Source organism: Silurus aristotelis, assembly GCF_946808225.1.
Source record: "Silurus aristotelis genome assembly, chromosome: 18".
NCBI lineage: Eukaryota > Metazoa > Chordata > Actinopteri > Siluriformes > Siluridae > Silurus > Silurus aristotelis.
This window is the reverse complement of record NC_139591.1, coordinates 15,800,052-15,806,066: the sequence shown is the minus strand read 5'-3', so window position 1 is coordinate 15,806,066 and position 6,015 is coordinate 15,800,052.

Genomic DNA, 6,015 nt, shown 5'->3' with positions numbered 1-6,015 from the left:
TTAAAAATGACTGTTCTATCAGTAATAACTCTACATCCAGTCAAGAAGGCCAGTTTTACTTTGTAGGATTTTACATTCATTTACATTTCATCGTTTTGTACATGCATTTATTCAAACACACAGAAATTACATTTTATGAGGAACCAGTTGAATAACATCATATAGGAGTTAATTATGAACCTTATCATGATAGTATTAAAGTATAAGTGACACAATGCAAGTTAAAATTTTACTTCCATTAGGTGTTGATTGATAGAAAATTCAGTAACCATTAGCTAAAGTTACAAATTAGCAAGGAATTGAATATGTGAAAGAAAAAAAAGAAAGAAAGCAAGAAAGAAAGAAAGAAAAAAAGAAAGAAAGTTTTGACATGAAACAATAAAGCAATATGTAGGAATAATGAACGTGTTTTAGATATAGATATTTTTACATACCATTTAGATATATAATCAAAATACACTGAACTGCCACACCTGTTTGCCTCTATAAGGAATGAAACTATACAAATACAGAATGTTTATATAAAAAGAAAAACAAAATTCAGAAATACACAGCCTGGTCAAAAATAGTTACACTCACTAATATTTCCTTTGACCATCATTTAAAACCCCTATTTCTTAATTATTTATCCATATTTTATTCCAAGTAGAACATAGAAAACATATTAAATGTTTAACCTAAAAGATTTACCATTTTAAAGAATAATTAGATACTTTTGAATTTGATGGCTTCAACATGTTTCAAGTTGGAACATGGCCATTTACCACTGTGTAGCATCCTTTCTTCAGTCTTTTTACATGAGGGAACTGAAGAGACCAGTTGCTGGAGTTTTGTTAAAGGAATGTTGTCCAATTTATGTCTAGTACAGGATTCTAGCTGTTCAACAGTCTTTAGTTTTCTTTGTTGTTTGTCTTTTTTTTTCAATTAGTGGAATGTCTGAACCTTCAGAAAGTCTTCTACTACCTGTATATACTTTCAGAATTTATGGTACCTTTCCAGATGTGCAAGCTGCCCATTTTAAAGACAGTAGTGCACCTCCAAACTAACAGCAGGCCGAAAACAAACCAAACGAATGGTCCCTCTCTGTTTTAGAGCATCCATGTATTCCAAAATCTTTTTAATTTTGATTCGTCCAACCATAGAACAGTTTTCCACTTTGCCTCAGTCCATTTTAAATTAACTTTGGCTCAGAAACCATGGTGGTGTTTCCAGATCATGTTCACATATGGCTTCTTCTTTGCATGACAGATATTTAACCTGTATTTCATGAACGCACAGGAAACCGAATACAGCTATAAAAACTTTACAGTGATTTGTGGATGTGTTTCTGAGCCTATGCAGTTATTTCCATTACAAAATCATGCCTGTTTTTAATTCTGTGCAATGACCATCCAATATGGATTTTTCAGCATCATGATTTCTCCAGATTTACTTAATCTTTTGTTGATCGTTTATATTTTCACAATTTTACATTGAAGCACATTATTCTTAATTTTGTTCCATAATTTGTAGACACAGTTTTTTGCAGATTGGTAAACCTTCTGCCAAGCTTACTTCTGGGTGACTCTGTCTCTCAAAGTTAATCTTTTTATACCCAATCATGTTACTGACCTATTAACAATTAAATTAATTATTTGCAAAATGTACCCCAGCTGCTTTACTTTTTTAAGTACACTTACTAAAAGTTAAAAAGGAGAGAACCAAAGGCTGGAAAAGAACCAGCTTTTGGTTCCCTCCGTTTTAACTTTTTCAAGACGTGATGCAGAAATCAAATTCTAAATTACCTTATTATTTTCCATGAAATAATACATTTCCTCAGTTTACACATTTAATATGTTTTGTATGCTCTATTTTGAATAAAATATATGTTTATGAGATTTGCATTCTGTTTTTATTTATATTTTACACAGCATCCCAACTTATTTGGAATTGCTATGCTTTGATTAGGGCATTCATCTGCCATGGCATCATTTCGAAAAGCCTAAGTAATGTTTTATTTACAAAATTAATAATTTTATTTTATTACATTTATTTTCATCCAGAGTTGCATTCGTTTCTTGGCAAGATCTTGTATTAAGTATTCTCCAGTACATTAAAATTTGGACCCTTTGGTGTGAAAATTATGTTACTCATGCTCCCTGAACCACTCTTGCTTCCTGTCAATCTTGGAATATGGCCAATGATAGGTGCATCACTTCATCTGCCTCTCTTCTTACCCTGATACACCAATCACCCTGGAACAGGGTAAATCTTGACTCATCAGACCCCATTACCTTTTAACATTGCTTTGGTGTCCAATATTAATACTCCATAACAAACTGAAGCATTTTTTCTGCTTAGCCTCACTGATATTTGGTTTCACTAAGGCCAAACAACTGTTTATTCCCATCCCTTGATTTCTCTTCACATTGTGTGTGTGTGGAAATACTCTTACTTTCAGTATTAATCATAGCCGGGAGTTTTACTGGGGTTTTTTTCTTCATGATTTGATTTCACTAAATTTTTTTTCACCAAAGATTTTTTTTCAAGCACATTTCTTCTTGAAGATATTGGTTCACCACTATCCTTCCAGGTTTTAATAATGTGTTGAACAGTTCTTAATCCTGTTTTAGTAGTTTCAGCAAGCTCCTTAGTTGTTTGCTTTGCTTGATGCAGGCCAATGATTCTGACACTTCTGTCTTCCATAAGATCATAAGATATGTCTAAAAAGCTACTCACTGGAAAAAGTTAGGGTTAAATAATTTGCCAGCTGAAGCGTATTACTCAGTGCAGTAATTATTTACATATTACATATTTGCTTAGTTACATCATCCAGGTGGTTACTTCTTTTGGCCAGACAGTGAATAAAACATGTTTATGAATAAGAATCCGCAACTGGGACGAGTGTAACGGAGGCATTAGCCTAATGTACACTGCCCCCTGCTGGGTAGATGAGGAATGTTCTATCTATCTATCTATCTATCTATCTATCTATCTATCTATCTATCTATCTATCTATCTATCTATCTATCTATCTATCTATCTATCTATCTATCTATCTATCTATCTATCTATCCTCTATATATCTGTATAGCATCTGTACATGTGTACAGATACATACAATATCTAATAGACCATATTTCTCTACATGTCTTGTGCCTTACACACATCGTGCTCTAAATGTTCTCTCTCTCACACACACACACACACACACACACACACACACACACACACACACACACACACACACACACACACACACACACAGTATTATGTAAAAGTTTTAGCTGGGTGTGAAAAAATACTGTAAAGTAAGAATGGGTTCAAAAATAGAAGTGTTAATTTACCAAAAACTAATAGTAAAGTAACAGAGGAGAAATCTAAATCAAATCTATATTTGATGTGACCACCCTTAGGCTAAAAACAGCATCAATTATAGTTACAATTGCACACATTTTTTGAAGGAACTCAACAGGAAGGTTGTTCCAAATATCTTGGAGACTACTAGAGATCTTCTGTGGATGTTGGCTGCTTAAAATCCTTCTATCTCCTCATGTAATCACAGACAGACTAAATTATGTTGAAATCAGGGTACTGTGGGGGGCCAAGCCATCACTTCCAGGACTCCTTGTTCTTCTACATTCTGAAGATAGTTCTTGATGACATTTGCTTTATGTGTGGGGTTGTTGTTCTGCTGCAAAATAAATCTTGGCCAATCAGATATGATCCTAATGGTATTGCATGGTGGATAATTATCTGCTTGTACAGGGATGGGCAGTATTTATGATATTTATTTCAAATATAAAATTAGATTTTGTAATTTGTATTTTATAGGGTTGATGAAAATTACTTTGTATCAAAATATTTTAGCGTTTTGTATTTTTGTGGTTTTAAAATACTTTAAAATACTTTGTAAGAAGTATACACGATTACATCCTAAAAATGTGGCCTCTGAGTGGTGCCTATTCAGAAGTTTGCCCAGACTTATTGAGACTAATTGAAGTAGCTCTTTAGTAGGATAATGATTTTGCATACCATTGAATACCATGAATAACTGCCTGGCACATAATATATTATATTTATGATTAACAATAAAACGATTAATTAGTTAGAAACAAGTTGCTAAAAATACGGGTGCTATCAGTTGTCCTCTAATGAATGATTTGTTTGTCGTTGAGTCAGTGTTGCTCATGCAAAGTAGCCCTTCGTTACCAAACACCAAGTAACTATATTAGGATACAGTTATGAGTCGCAAACTGTTTAACATTAAACTCTTGGTTACTTTAAAACTAACCTTTATTTGAGAGATCTCTGAGATATGTATGTGAATAATTGATCTGTGAACTGGTTCTGTGATGTTAGATTTATTGCATGACTCGGCCAGAGAAAAGCTGTTGCTATCAAATATTAATGGAAGGTTTGCAAAGACATTACATGCTCCCTTGTAAAAGAAAATTTCTGTTTTTTTAAATATAAAAATACTGTAGTTTATTTTTACACATTGTGTGGCTGCTGTATTTTGTAGTTTATTCTGAGGCACCTAAACCTAAGGTATTTGGTATTTTAATTAAAAAAAAAATGTCAATGTATTCTTGCTTAACCCTGTGCCTGTATTTCTTAGCATTAGGGACCCTATTAATCCTGACCAGATCGCCAAGAACCATTTGCAGAAATACAGCAACAGCCTTGAATTAAACCTTCACCAAGCTTCACATATTCTCAGGGTACTGCTTCTGCCCATTTTCAGTGCCCATAACCTTTAGAATTATTTGGTGTACAAATATGTACATATTTGTCTGCACTTGTCAGTTTGCACAATGCTACTATTTGCACTTATGAAAGATGCTAAACTGCATTTCATTGCTTTGTACCTGTATGTGATGACAATGAATTTTTATATATGTAAGTATGTATGTATGTATGTATGAAATCAGCACATCTGTGTCATCAGACTGACGCTTAAAAAGCAGCTCTTGCTGATTATGATCATGTATTTTGTAGATAAATGTTTCTCCAATTAAATGTAACAGTTACTAGACGAGCATCAGCATATCACACAATTTCTCACAGGAATAACACAAACAGCACCAGCCAAAAGATGACATCTGACATCACAAACATCTCATTAAAATCCTGACTGTGTTACAGAATAAACCAGGAAACCATCCAAGCATGAACGTCAGATCTGATCCAGTTCAAACCCTTTCCCGCGAAATGACATGTCATGACCCCGCCCCTAATCATTTGCATATAAACCACGTGCAGAAGTTTTTTTTTTTTTAATAATTAATAAAAGCCAATGACCTTAAAAACATTAATTACCGGGATGTCTTATCAAATACCAGTATAACCATAATCATCATATGAGGTGCTTACACACTGAACAATCCAACGTGTGAGCGTATAAACGCGTGTAAATAGTTTGTTTACTCTGCACCCATTCATTAGTGTCTCTCTGAGGAAAGACTTCTGAACCATTCACGCATAGCCAAAAACGACGGCTTAGGAAAATACTCATTGTTTATACCAATTTTTAACTCGATTTTCCTTTTTTTCTATCACAGAAAAAGGGAAGTGATCTTACTCGTGTTTGTTAAACGAATCATTTCTTATTTATATACTGGTTTGTTTACACGTGTCTGTCGCAAACACCTCTGGGCGCCTTATTATTTCTCCACACCTCTATTCAGAAATCCCGCCTCCTGCCCCACAGCCGACGCTGTGATTGGTTAGAAGTGTGTCCACAAAATCATGATTGGCTTGCCATCTATCCAATGATCTTAAAAACGAGATATTCAAGGGGGAAAAAATAAATAATTTATATATATATATATATATATATATATATATATATATATATATATATATATATATATATATTTAATTGATGTATTTTCCCATACATTGTATAAAAGTTATACATTTACATATAACAAAATAAAGGGGCCACAATAAGTTTGTTAATTAATTACATTATTACTTTTAGATTAAATTACATTTTCAATATGAAGGAAGGCGAAAACCGTAAATTATACC